The following is a 14,351-nucleotide window of genomic DNA, read 5'->3' as shown; positions in this document are numbered from 1 at the left end:
TAGATGTAACGTAAAATTCAGAGTTTTTTAAAAATAACTGACGAACATTTAATTTTTGGGCTTCCGTGGCGCAATGGTTAGCGCGTTCAGCTGTTATTCAAAAGGTTTGTGGTTCGAGCCCATCCGGGAGCGGTGTTGTAAGGTCTCAGATGTGACGTAAAAAGTCAAAGTTTTTCCACATAACGTGACAACCATTTAATTTCTGAGCTTCCGTGGCTCAATGGTTAGCGCGTTCGGCTGTAAACCAATAGGTTGGTGGTTCGAGCCCACCTGGGAGCGGTGTTGTGGGATCTCAAATGTGACGTAAAATGTCAAAGTTTTTCCACAATACCTGACGACCTTTTAATTTTTGGGCTTCCGTGGCGCAATGGTTAGCGCGTTCGGCTGTTAACCGAAAGGTTGGTGGTTCGAGCCCATTCGGGAGCGGTGTTGTGAGGTCTCAGATGTGACGTAAAAAGTCAAAGTTTCTCCACTATACCTGACGACCATTTCATTTCTGAGCTTTCTGGGCTCCATGGTTAGCTCGTTCGGATGTTAACCAAAAGTTTGGTGGTTCGAGCACACCCGGGAGAGGTGTTTGCGGTCTCAGATGTAGCGTAAAATGTCAAAACCTTTCCACAATACGTGACAACCATTTAATTTCTGAGCTTGCGTGGCTCAATGGTTAGCGTGTTCAGCTGTTAACCAATAGTTTTATGGTTCGAGCCCACCCGGGAGCGGTGTTGTGGGATCTCAAATGTAACGTAAAAAGCCAAAGTTTTTCCACAATACCTGACGACCATTTAATTTTTGGGCTTCCGTGGCGCAATGGTTAGCGCGTTCGGCTGTTAACCGTAAAGTTGGTTGTTCGAGCCCATCCGGGAGCGGTGATGTGAGGTCATAGATGTAACGTAAAATTCAGAGTTTTTCCACAATACCTGACGACCATTTCATTTCTGAGCTTTCTTGGCTCCATGCTTAGCTCGTTCGGATGTTAACCAAAAGTTTGGTGGTTCGAGCCCACCCAGGAGTGTTGTTGTGAAGTCTCAAATGTAACGTAAAAAGCCAAAGTTTTTCCACAATACCTGACGACCATTTAATCTTTGGGCTTCCGTTGCGCAATGGTTAGCGCCGTCTTCTGTTAACCGAAAGGTTTGTGGTTCGAGCCCATCCGGGAGCGGTGTTTTGAGGTCTTAGATGTAACGTAAAATTCAGAGTTTTTCCAAAATAACTGACGAACATTAAATTTTTGAGCTTCCGTGGCGCAATGGTTAGCGCGTTCAGCTGTTAACCGAAAGGTTGGTGGTTCGAGCCTATCCGGGAGCGGTGTTGTGAGGTCTCAGATGTGACGTAAAAAGTCAAAGTTTTTCCACAATACCTGACGACCATTTAATTTTAGGGCTTTTAATTTTCGGTTAGCGCGTTCGGCTGTTAACCAAAACGTTGGTGGATCGAGCCCACCCGGGAGCGGTGTTGTGAGATCTCAAATGTAACGTAAAAATCCAAAGTTTTTCCACAATACCTGACGAACATTTAATTTTTGGGCTTCCGTGGCGCAATGGTTAGCGCCGTCGGCTGTTAACCGAAAGGTTGGTGGTTCGAGCCCATCCGGGAGCGGTGTTGAAAGGTCTCAGACGTGACGTAAAAAGTCGATGTATTTCCACAATAACTGACGACCATTTCATTTCTGAGATTCCTTGGCTCCATGGTTAGCGCGTTCGGATGTTAACCAAAAGGTTTGTGGTTCGAGCCCATCCGGGAATGGTGTTGTGAGGTCTCAGATGTGACGTAAAAAGTCAAAGTTTTTCCACAATACCTGACGACCATTTGATTTTTGGGCTTCCGTGGCGCAATGGTTAGCGCGTTCGGCTGTTAACCGAGAGGCTGGTGGTTCGAGCCCACCCGGAAGTGGTGTTGTGGGGTCTCAGAAGTAGCGTAAAAAGTCAAAACTTTTCCACATAACGTGACAACCATTTAATTTCTGAGCTTCCGTGGCTCAATGGTTAGCGCGTTTGGCTGTAAACCAATAGGTTTGTGTTTCGAGCCCACCCGGGAGCGGTGTTGTGGGATCTCAAATGTAACGTAAAAAGCCGAAGTTTTTCCACAATAACTGACGAACATTAAATTTTTGAGCTTCCGTGGCGCAATGGTTAGCGCGTTCAGCTGTTAACCGAAAGGTTGGTGGTTCGAGCCTATCCGGGAGCGGTGTTGTGAGGTCTCAGATGTGACGTAAAAAGTCAAAGTTTTTCCACAATACCTGACGACCATTTAATTTTTGGGCTTTTAATTTTCGGTTAGCGCGTTCGGCTGTTAACCAAAACGTTGGTGGATCGAGCCCACCCGGGAGCGGTGTTGTGAGATCTCAAATGTAACGTAAAAATCCAAAGTTTTTCCACAATACCTGACGAACATTTAATGTTTGGGCTTCCGTTGCGCAATGGTTAGCGCCGTCGGCTGTTAACCGAAAGGTTGGTGGTTCGAGCCCATCCGGGAGCGGTGTTTTGAGGTCTTAGATGTAACGTAAAATTCAGAGTTTTTTAAAAATAACTGACGAACATTTAATTTTTGGGCTTCCGTGGCGCAATGGTTAGCGCGTTCAGCTGTTATTCAAAAGGTTTGTGGTTCGAGCCCATCCGGGAGCGGTGTTGCAAGGTCTCAGATGTGACGTAAAAAGTCGATGTTTTTCCACAATACCTGACGACCATTTCATTTCTGAGCTTCCTTGGCTCCATGGTTAGCGCAATCGGATGTTAACCAAAAGGTTTGTGGTTCGAGCCCATCCGGGAGCGGTGTTGTGAGGTCTCAGATGTGACGTAAAAAGTCAGGGTTTTTCCACAATACCTGACGACCATTTAATCTTGGGCTTCCGTGTCGCAATGTTTGGCGCGTTCGGCTGTTAACCGAAAGGTTGGTGGTTCGAGCCAACCCGGGAGCGGTGTTGTGGGATCTCAAATGTAATGTAAAATGCCAAAGTTTTTCCACAATACCTGACGACCATTTAATTTTTGGGCTTCCGTGGCGCAATGGTTAGCGCGTTCAGCTGTTAACCGAAAGGTTGGTGGTTCGAGCCCATCCGGGAACGGTGTTTTGAGGTCTTAGATGTAACGTAAAATTCAGAGTTTTTCCACAATACCTGACGACCATTTAATTTTTGGGCTTCCGTGGCGCAATGGTTAGCGCGTTCGGCTGTTAACCGAAAGGTTGGTGGTTCGAGCCCATCCGTGAGCGGTGTTGTGAGGTCTCAGATGTAACGTAAAAATCGTAAGTTTTTCCACAATACCTGACGAACATTTAATCTTTGGGCTTCCGTTGCGCAATGGTTAGCGCCGTCGGCTGTTAACCGAAAGGTTGGTGGTTCGAGCCCATCCGGGAGCGGTGTTTTGAGGTATTAGATGTAACGTAAAATTCAGAGTTTTTAAAAATAACTGACGAACATTTAATTTTTGCGCTTCCGTGGCGCAATGGTTAGCGCGTTCAGCTGTTATTCAAAAGGTTTGTGGTTCGAGCCCATCCGGGAGCGGTGTTGTAAGGTCTCAGATGTGACGTAAAAAGTCAAAGTTTTTCCACATAACGTGACAACCATTTAATTTCTGAGCTTCCGTGGCTCAATGGTTAGCGCGTTCGGCTGTAAACCAATATGTTGGTGGTTCGAGCCCACCTGGGAGCGGTGTTGTGGGATCTCAAATGTGACGTAAAATGTCAAAGTTTTTCCACAATACCTGACGACCTTTTAATTTTTGGGCTTCCGTGGCGCAATGGTTAGCGCGTTCGGCTGTTAACCGAAAGGTTGGTGGTTCGAGCCCATTCGGGAGCGGTGTTGTGAGATCTCAGATGTGACGTAAAAAGTCAAAGTTTTTCCACAATACTTGACGACCATTTAATTTTTGGGCTTTTAATTTTCGGTTAGCGCGTTCGGCTGTTAACCAAACCGTTGGTGGATCGAGCCCACCCGGGAGCGGTGTTGTGAGATCTCAAATGTAACGTAAAAATCCAAAGTTTTTCCACAATACCTGACGAACATTTAATCTTTGGGCTTCCTTTGCGCAATGGTTAGCGCCGTCGGCTTTTAACCGAAAGGTTGGTGGTTCGAGCCCATCCGGGAGCGGTGTTTTGAGGTCTTAGATGTAACGTAAAATTCAGAGTTTTTTAAAAATAACTGACGAACATTTAATTTTTGGGCTTCCGTGGCGCAATGGTTAGCGCGTTCAGCTGTTATTCAAAAGGTTTGTGGTTCGAGCCCATCCGGGAGCGGTGTTGTAAGGTCTCAGATGTGACGTAAAAAGTCAAAGTTTTTCCACATAACGTGACAACCATTTAATTTCTGAGCTTCCGTGGCTCAATGGTTAGCGCGTTCGGCTGTAAACCAATAGGTTGGTGGTTCGAGCCCACCTGGGAGCGGTGTTGTGGGATCTCAAATGTGACGTAAAATGTCAAAGTTTTTCCACAATACCTGACGACCTTTTAATTTTTGGGCTTCCGTGGCGCAATGGTTAGCGCGTTCGGCTGTTAACCGAAAGGTTGGTGGTTCGAGCCCATTCGGGAGCGGTGTTGTGAGGTCTCAGATGTGACGTAAAAAGTCAAAGTTTCTCCACTATACCTGACGACCATTTCATTTCTGAGCTTTCTGGGCTCCATGGTTAGCTCGTTCGGATGTTAACCAAAAGTTTGGTGGTTCGAGCACACCCGGGAGAGGTGTTTGCGGTCTCAGATGTAGCGTAAAATGTCAAAACCTTTCCACAATATGTGACAACCATTTAATTTCTGAGCTTGCGTGGCTCAATGGTTAGCGTGTTCAGCTGTTAACCAATAGTTTTATGGTTCGAGCCCACCCGGGAGCGGTGTTGTGGGATCTCAAATGTAACGTAAAAAGCCAAAGTTTTTCCACAATACCTGACGACCATTTAATTTTTGGGCTTCCGTGGCGCAATGGTTAGCGCGTTCGGCTGTTAACCGTAAAGTTGGTTGTTCGAGCCCATCCGGGAGCGGTGATGTGAGGTCATAGATGTAACGTAAAATTCAGAGTTTTTCCACAATACCTGACGACCATTTCATTTCTGAGCTTTCTTGGCTCCATGCTTAGCTCGTTCGGATGTTAACCAAAAGTTTGGTGGTTCGAGCCCACCCAGGAGTGTTGTTGTGAAGTCTCAAATGTAACGTAAAAAGCCAAAGTTTTTCCACAATACCTGACGACCATTTAATCTTTGGGCTTCCGTTGCGCAATGGTTAGCGCCGTCTTCTGTTAACCGAAAGGTTTGTGGTTCGAGCCCATCCGGGAGCGGTGTTTTGAGGTCTTAGATGTAACGTAAAATTCAGAGTTTTTCCAAAATAACTGACGAACATTAAATTTTTGAGCTTCCGTGGCGCAATGGTTAGCGCGTTCAGCTGTTAACCGAAAGGTTGGTGGTTCGAGCCTATCCGGGAGCGGTGTTGTGAGGTCTCAGATGTGACGTAAAAAGTCAAAGTTTTTCCACAATACCTGACGACCATTTAATTTTAGGGCTTTTAATTTTCGGTTAGCGCGTTCGGCTGTTAACCAAAACGTTGGTGGATCGAGCCCACCCGGGAGCGGTGTTGTGAGATCTCAAATGTAACGTAAAAATCCAAAGTTTTTCCACAATACCTGACGAACATTTAATTTTTGGGCTTCCGTGGCGCAATGGTTAGCGCCGTCGGCTGTTAACCGAAAGGTTGGTGGTTCGAGCCCATCCGGGAGCGGTGTTGAAAGGTCTCAGACGTGACGTAAAAAGTCGATGTATTTCCACAATAACTGACGACCATTTCATTTCTGAGATTCCTTGGCTCCATGGTTAGCGCGTTCGGATGTTAACCAAAAGGTTTGTGGTTCGAGCCCATCCGGGAATGGTGTTGTGAGGTCTCAGATGTGACGTAAAAAGTCAAAGTTTTTCCACAATACCTGACGACCATTTGATTTTTGGGCTTCCGTGGCGCAATGGTTAGCGCGTTCGGCTGTTAACCGAGAGGCTGGTGGTTCGAGCCCACCCGGAAGTGGTGTTGTGGGGTCTCAGAAGTAGCGTAAAAAGTCAAAACTTTTCCACATAACGTGACAACCATTTAATTTCTGAGCTTCCGTGGCTCAATGGTTAGCGCGTTTGGCTGTAAACCAATAGGTTTGTGTTTCGAGCCCACCCGGGAGCGGTGTTGTGGGATCTCAAATGTAACGTAAAAAGCCGAAGTTTTTCCACAATAACTGACGAACATTAAATTTTTGAGCTTCCGTGGCGCAATGGTTAGCGCGTTCAGCTGTTAACCGAAAGGTTGGTGGTTCGAGCCTATCCGGGAGCGGTGTTGTGAGGTCTCAGATGTGACGTAAAAAGTCAAAGTTTTTCCACAATACCTGACGACCATTTAATTTTTGGGCTTTTAATTTTCGGTTAGCGCGTTCGGCTGTTAACCAAAACGTTGGTGGATCGAGCCCACCCGGGAGCGGTGTTGTGAGATCTCAAATGTAACGTAAAAATCCAAAGTTTTTCCACAATACCTGACGAACATTTAATGTTTGGGCTTCCGTTGCGCAATGGTTAGCGCCGTCGGCTGTTAACCGAAAGGTTGGTGGTTCGAGCCCATCCGGGAGCGGTGTTTTGAGGTCTTAGATGTAACGTAAAATTCAGAGTTTTTTAAAAATAACTGACGAACATTTAATTTTTGGGCTTCCGTGGCGCAATGGTTAGCGCGTTCAGCTGTTATTCAAAAGGTTTGTGGTTCGAGCCCATCCGGGAGCGGTGTTGCAAGGTCTCAGATGTGACGTAAAAAGTCGATGTTTTTCCACAATACCTGACGACCATTTCATTTCTGAGCTTCCTTGGCTCCATGGTTAGCGCAATCGGATGTTAACCAAAAGGTTTGTGGTTCGAGCCCATCCGGGAGCGGTGTTGTGAGGTCTCAGATGTGACGTAAAAAGTCAGGGTTTTTCCACAATACCTGACGACCATTTAATCTTGGGCTTCCGTGTCGCAATGTTTGGCGCGTTCGGCTGTTAACCGAAAGGTTGGTGGTTCGAGCCAACCCGGGAGCGGTGTTGTGGGATCTCAAATGTAATGTAAAATGCCAAAGTTTTTCCACAATACCTGACGACCATTTAATTTTTGGGCTTCCGTGGCGCAATGGTTAGCGCGTTCAGCTGTTAACCGAAAGGTTGGTGGTTCGAGCCCATCCGGGAACGGTGTTTTGAGGTCTTAGATGTAACGTAAAATTCAGAGTTTTTCCACAATACCTGACGACCATTTAATTTTTGGGCTTCCGTGGCGCAATGGTTAGCGCGTTCGGCTGTTAACCGAAAGGTTGGTGGTTCGAGCCCATCCGTGAGCGGTGTTGTGAGGTCTCAGATGTAACGTAAAAATCGTAAGTTTTTCCACAATACCTGACGAACATTTAATCTTTGGGCTTCCGTTGCGCAATGGTTAGCGCCGTCGGCTGTTAACCGAAAGGTTGGTGGTTCGAGCCCATCCGGGAGCGGTGTTTTGAGGTATTAGATGTAACGTAAAATTCAGAGTTTTTAAAAATAACTGACGAACATTTAATTTTTGCGCTTCCGTGGCGCAATGGTTAGCGCGTTCAGCTGTTATTCAAAAGGTTTGTGGTTCGAGCCCATCCGGGAGCGGTGTTGTAAGGTCTCAGATGTGACGTAAAAAGTCAAAGTTTTTCCACATAACGTGACAACCATTTAATTTCTGAGCTTCCGTGGCTCAATGGTTAGCGCGTTCGGCTGTAAACCAATAGGTTGGTGGTTCGAGCCCACCTGGGAGCGGTGTTGTGGGATCTCAAATGTGACGTAAAATGTCAAAGTTTTTCCACAATACCTGACGACCTTTTAATTTTTGGGCTTCCGTGGCGCAATGGTTAGCGCGTTCGGCTGTTAACCGAAAGGTTGGTGGTTCGAGCCCATTCGGGAGCGGTGTTGTGAGGTCTCAGATGTGACGTAAAAAGTCAAAGTTTCTCCACTATACCTGACGACCATTTCATTTCTGAGCTTTCTTGGCTCCATGGTTAGCTCGTTCGGATGTTAACCAAAGGTTTGGTGGTTCGAGCACACCCGGGAGAGGTGTTTGCGGTCTCAGATGTAGCGTAAAATGTCAAAACCTTTCCACAATACGTGACAACCATTTAATTTCTGAGCTTGCGTGGCTCAATGGTTAGCGTGTTCAGCTGTTAACCAATAGTTTTATGGTTCGAGCCCACCCGGGAGCGGTGTTGTGGGATCTCAAATGTAACGTAAAATGCCAAAGTTTTTCCACAATACCTGACGACCATTTAATTTTTGGGCTTCCGTGGCGCAATGGTTAGCGCGTTCGGCTGTTAACCGTAAAGTTGGTGGTTCGAGCCCATCCGGGAGCGGTGATGTGAGGTCTTAAGGTTAGTCCACACTATGGCTTTTTTTCGCGTCGCAAGCTACGTAACGCTCGCGCGCGCGGTACGTCTCTTCGCACGGATCGTTTACACTATAGAAATTCGCTAAGGTATACGCCATCGTTTTGACAAACTTCGCAGCATATCCGAGAGCTTCATTGGCTGAATATTATATCCGGGTTAACTTTAGACCTTAATAAATAATCAAACTGAGAAGGGGGTTAGTCAACAATATTGAACATATAGGGAATCATCATAAAGCTCTTTATATAACTGAAGTTTTGGAATTAAATGATGGTAATTACCAACTCTTTCTCTCTGCAAAAACTTCGCGAACCCATATCCTTCTTCTCGTGCAATTTCTATTAATTTCTATTATTATTAATAAAAACGAAAATAGTTGTTGATTTCCACTCGTTTACGAGAAACACTAGGCCTATTAACTGGAGACATATTTGTTTTCGTGAAAATATCTCGAATACACGGCGTCTGCGCCAACCAGGAGACCTCTGATTGGCTGCGAGGCTGCAATCCTTGCGAAAATCTTTGACACGCCAAAGATTTTCGCGAGGTTTGCAAGACCTTGCGAGCATGGCTTTGGCGCGAATTTCAGTAGTGTAAACGATCCGAGCGAAGTGACGTACCGCGCGCGCGAGCGTTACGTAGCTTGCGACGCGAAAAAAAGCCATAGTGTGGACGGACCTTTAGATGTAACGTAAAATTCAGAGTTTTTCCACAATATCTGACGAACATTTAATTTTTGAGCTTCCGTGGCGCAATGGTTAGCGCGTTCAGCTGTTATTCAAAAGGTTTGTGGTTCGAGCCCATCCGGGAGCGGTGTTGTAAGGTCTCAGATCTGACGTAAAAAGTCAAAGTTTTTCCACAATACCTGACGACCATTTCATTTCTGAGCTTTCTTGGCTCCATGCTTAGCTCGTTCGGATGTTAACCAAAAGTTTGGTGGTTCGAGCCCACCCAGGAGTGTTGTTGTGAAGTCTCAAATGTAACGTAAAAAGCCAAAGTTTTTCCACAATACCTGACGACCATTTAATCTTTGGGCTTCCGTTGCGCAATGGTTAGCGCCGTCGGCTGTTAACCGAAAGGTTTGTGGTTCGAGCCCATCCGGGAGCGGTGTTTTGAGGTCTTAGATGTAACGTAAAATTCAGAGTTTTTCCACAATAACTGACGAACATTAAATTTTTGAGCTTCCGTGGCGCAATGGTTAGCGCGTTCAGCTGTTAACCGAAAGGTTGGTGGTTCGAGCCTATCCGGGAGCGGTGTTGTGAGGTCTCAGATGTGACGTAAAAAGTCAAAGTTTTTCCACAATACCTGACGACCATTTAATTTTTGGGCTTTTAATTTTCGGTTAGCGCGTTCGGCTGTTAACCAAAACGTTGGTGGATCGAGCCCACCCGGGAGCGGTGTTGTGAGATATCAAATGTAACGTAAAAATCCAAAGTTTTTCCACAATACCTGACGAACATTTAATCTTTGGTCTTCCGTTGCGCAATGGTTAGCGCCGTCGGCTGTTAACCGAAAGGTTGGTGGTTCGAGCCCATCCGGGAGCGGTGTTTTGAGGTCTTAGATGTAACGTAAAATTCAGAGTTTTTCCAAAATAACTGACGAACATTAAATTTTTGACCCTCCGTGGCGCAATGGTTAGCGCGTTCAGCTGTTAACCGAAAGGTTGGTGGTTCGAGCCTATCCGGGAGCGGTGTTGTGAGGTCTCAGATGTGACGTAAAAAGTCAAAGTTTTTCCACAATACCTGACGACCATTTAATTTTAGGGCTTTTAATTTTCGGTTAGCGCGTTCGGCTGTTAACCAAAACGTTGGTGGATCGAGCCCACCCGGGAGCGGTGTTGTGAGATCTCAAATGTAACGTAAAAATCCAAAGTTTTTCCACAATACCTGACGAACATTTAATTTTTGGGCTTCCGTGGCGCAATGGTTAGCGCCGTCGGCTGTTAACCGAAAGGTTGGTGGTTCGAGCCCATCCGGGAGCGGTGTTGAAAGGTCTCAGACGTGACGTAAAAAGTCGATGTTTTTCCACAATAACTGACGACCATTTCATTTCTGAGCTTCCTTGGCTCCATGGTTAGCGCGTTCGGATGTTAACCAAAAGGTTTGTGGTTCGAGCCCATTCGGGAATGGTGTTGTGAGGTCTCAGATGTGACGTAAAAAGTCAAAGTTTTTCCACAATACCTGACGACCATTTGATTTTTGGGCTTCCGTGGCGCAATGGTTAGCGCGTTCGGCTGTTAACCGAGAGGCTGGTGGTTCGAGCCCACCCGGAAGTGGTGTTGTGGGGTCTCAGAAGTAGCGTAAATAGTCAAAACTTTTCCACATAACGTGACAACCATTTAATTTCTGAGCTTCCGTGGCTCAATGGTTAGCGCGTTTGGCTGTAAACCAATAGGTTTGTGTTTCGAGCCCACCCGGGAGCGGTGTTGTGGGATCTCAAATGTAACGTAAAAAGCCGAAGTTTTTCCACAATACCTGATGAACATTTAATTTTTGGGGTTCCGTGGCGCAATGGTTAGCGCGTTCAGCTGTTAACCGGAAGGTTGGTGGTTCGAGCCCATCCGGGAGCGGTGTTGTAAGGTCTTAGATGTAACGTAAAATTCAGAGTTTTTCCACAATACCTGACGAACATTTAATCTTTGGGCTTCCGTTGCGCAATGATTAGCGCCGTCGGCTGTTAACCGAAAGGTTGGTTGTTCGAGCCCATCCGGGAGCGGTGTTTTGAGGTCTTAGATGTAACGTAAAATTCAGAGTTTTTCCACAATAACTGACGAACATTAAATTTTTGAGCTTCCGTGGCGCAATGGTTAGCGCGTTCAGCTGTTAACCGAAAGGTTGGTGGTTCGAGCCTATCCGGGAGCGGTGTTGTGAGGTCTCAGATGTGACGTAAAAAGTCAAAGTTTTTCCACAATACCTGACGACCATTTAATTTTTGGGCTTTTAATTTTCGGTTAGCGCGTTCGGCTGTTAACCAAAACGTTGGTGGATCGAGCCCACCCGGGAGCGGTGTTGTGAGATCTCAAATGTAACATAAAAATCCAAAGTTTTTCCACAATACCTGACGAACATTTAATCTTTGGGCTTCCGTTGCGCAATGGTTAGCGCCGTCGGCTGTTAACCGAAAGGTTGGTGGTTCGAGCCCATCCGGGAGCGGTGTTTTGAGGTCTTAGATGTAACGTAGAATTCAGAGTTTTTTAAAAATAACTGACGAACATTTAATTTTTGGGCTTCCGTGGCTCAATGGTTAGCGTGTTCAGCTGTTAACCAATAGTTTTATGGTTCGAGCCCACCCGGGAGCGGTGTTGTGGGATCTCAAATGTAACGTAAAATGCCAAAGTTTTTCCACAATACCTGACGACCATTTAATTTTTGGGCTTTTAATTTTCGGTTAGCGCGTTCGGCTGTTAACCAAAACGTTGGTGGATCGAGCCCACCCGGGAGCGGTGTTGTGAGATCTCAAATGTAACATAAAAATCCAAAGTTTTTCCACAATACCTGACGAACATTTAATCTTTGGGCTTCCGTTGCGCAATGGTTAGCGCCGTCGGCTGTTAACCGAAAGGTTGGTGGTTCGAGCCCATCCGGGAGCGGTGTTTTGAGGTCTTAGATGTAACGTAGAATTCAGAGTTTTTTAAAAATAACTGACGAACATTTAATTTTTGGGCTTCCGTGGCTCAATGGTTAGCGTGTTCAGCTGTTAACCAATAGTTTTATGGTTCGAGCCCACCCGGGAGCGGTGTTGTGGGATCTCAAATGTAACGTAAAATGCCAAAGTTTTTCCACAATACCTGACGACCATTTAATTTTTGGGCTTCCGTGGCGCAATGGTTAGCGCGTTCGGCTGTTAACCGTAAAGTTGGTGGTTCGAGCCCATCCGGGAGCGTTGATGTGAGGTCTTAGATGTAACGTAAAATTCAGAGTTTTTCCACAATATCTGACGAACATTTAATTTTTGAGCTTCGGTGGCGCAATGGTTAGCGCGTTCAGCTGTTATTCAAAAGGTTTGTGGTTCGAGCCCCTCCGGGAGCGGTGTTGTAAGGTCTCAGATGTGACGTAAAAAGTCAAAGTTTTTCCACAATACCTGACGACCATTTAATCTTTGGGCTTCCGTTGCGCAATGGTTAGCGCCGTCGGCTGTTAACCGAAAGGTTTGTGGTTCGAGCCCATCGGGTAGCGGTGTTTTGAGGTCTTAGATGTAATGTAAAATTCAGAGTTTTTCCACAATAACTGACGAACATTAAATTTTTGAGCTTCCGTGGCGCAATGGTTAGCGCGTTCAGCTGTTAACCGAAAGGTTGGTGGTTCGAGCCTATCCGGGAGCGGTGTTGTGAGGTCTCAGATGTGACGTAAAAAGTCAAAGTTTTTCCACAATACCTGACGACCATTTAATTTTTGGGCTTTTAATTTTCGGTTAGCGCGTTCGGCTGTTAACCAAAACGTTGGTGGATCGAGCCCACCCGGGAGCGGTGTTGTGAGATATCAAATGTAACGTAAAAATCCAAAGTTTTTCCACAATACCTGGCGAACATTTAATCTTTGGTCTTCCGTTGCGCAATGGTTAGCGCCGTCGGCTGTTAACCGAAAGGTTGGTGGTTCGAGCCCATCCGGGAGCGGTGTTTTGAGGTCTTAGATGTAACGTAAAATTCAGAGTTTTTCCAAAATAACTGACGAACATTAAATTTTTGACCTTCCGTGGCGCAATGGTTAGCGCGTTCAGCTGTTAACCGAAAGGTTGGTGGTTCGAGCCTATCCGGGAGCGGTGTTGTGAGGTCTCAGATGTGACGTAAAAAGTCAAAGTTTTTCCACAATACCTGACGACCATTTAATTTTAGGGCTTTTAATTTTCGGTTAGCGCGTTCGGCTGTTAACCAAAACGTTGGTGGATCGAGCCCACCCGGGAGCGGTGTTGTGAGATCTCAAATGTAACGTAAAAATCCAAAGTTTTTCCAAAATAACTGACGAACATTAAATTTTTGACCCTCCGTGGCGCAATGGTTAGCGCGTTCAGCTGTTAACCGAAAGGTTGGTGGTTCGAGCCTATCCGGGAGCGGTGTTGTGAGGTCTCAGATGTGACGTAAAAAGTCAAAGTTTTTCCACAATACCTGACGACCATTTAATTTTAGGGCTTTTAATTTTCGGTTAGCGCGTTCGGCTGTTAACCAAAACGTTGGTGGATCGAGCCCACCCGGGAGCGGTGTTGTGAGATCTCAAATGTAACGTAAAAATCCAAAGTTTTTCCACAATACCTGACGAACATTTAATTTTTGGGCTTCCGTGGCGCAATGGTTAGCGCCGTCGGCTGTTAACCGAAAGGTTGGTGGTTCGAGCCCATCCGGGAGCGGTGTTGAAAGGTCTCAGACGTGACGTAAAAAGTCGATGTTTTTCCACAATAACTGACGACCATTTCATTTCTGAGCTTCCTTGGCTCCATGGTTAGCGCGTTCGGATGTTAACCAAAAGGTTTGTGGTTCGAGCCCATTCGGGAATGGTGTTGTGAGGTCTCAGATGTGACGTAAAAAGTCAAAGTTTTTCCACAATACCTGACGACCATTTGATTTTTGGGCTTCCGTGGCGCAATGGTTAGCGCGTTCGGCTGTTAACCGAGAGGCTGGTGGTTCGAGCCCACCCGGAAGTGGTGTTGTGGGGTCTCAGAAGTAGCGTAAATAGTCAAAACTTTTCCACATAACGTGACAACCATTTAATTTCTGAGCTTCCGTGGCTCAATGGTTAGCGCGTTTGGCTGTAAACCAATAGGTTTGTGTTTCGAGCCCACCCGGGAGCGGTGTTGTGGGATCTCAAATGTAACGTAAAAAGCCGAAGTTTTTCCACAATACCTGATGAACATTTAATTTTTGGGGTTCCGTGGCGCAATGGTTAGCGCGTTCAGCTGTTAACCGGAAGGTTGGTGGTTCGAGCCCATCCGGGAGCGGTGTTGTAAGGTCTTAGATGTAACGTAAAATTCAGAGTTTTTCCACAATACCTGAC

The 14,351-nt window shown here is 46.1% G+C and overlaps 3 non-coding genes across 3 annotated transcripts; all 3 read left to right on the top strand.

Annotated features, from left to right (window-relative positions):
- Positions 1-206: 206 nt before the first annotated feature.
- TRNAY-GUA (transfer RNA tyrosine (anticodon GUA)) lies at positions 207-279 on the top strand. Its single transcript has one exon. It is a non-coding gene; the product is annotated as a tRNA-Tyr (tRNA).
- Positions 280-4,304: 4,025 nt separating this feature from the next.
- TRNAY-GUA (transfer RNA tyrosine (anticodon GUA)) lies at positions 4,305-4,377 on the top strand. Its single transcript has one exon. It is a non-coding gene; the product is annotated as a tRNA-Tyr (tRNA).
- Positions 4,378-7,671: 3,294 nt separating this feature from the next.
- TRNAY-GUA (transfer RNA tyrosine (anticodon GUA)) lies at positions 7,672-7,744 on the top strand. The gene has a single exon. It is a non-coding gene; the product is annotated as a tRNA-Tyr (tRNA).
- Positions 7,745-14,351: the final 6,607 nt, after the last annotated feature.

The sequence above is a fragment of the Phalangium opilio genome, unplaced genomic scaffold (assembly GCF_054372755.1).
Source record: "Phalangium opilio isolate 3A_F unplaced genomic scaffold, DU_Popi_V2 ptg000019l_1, whole genome shotgun sequence".
In the NCBI taxonomy this organism is placed as follows: Eukaryota; Metazoa; Arthropoda; class Arachnida; order Opiliones; family Phalangiidae; genus Phalangium; species Phalangium opilio.
This window is presented reverse-complemented; position numbering and strand designations above follow the sequence as displayed.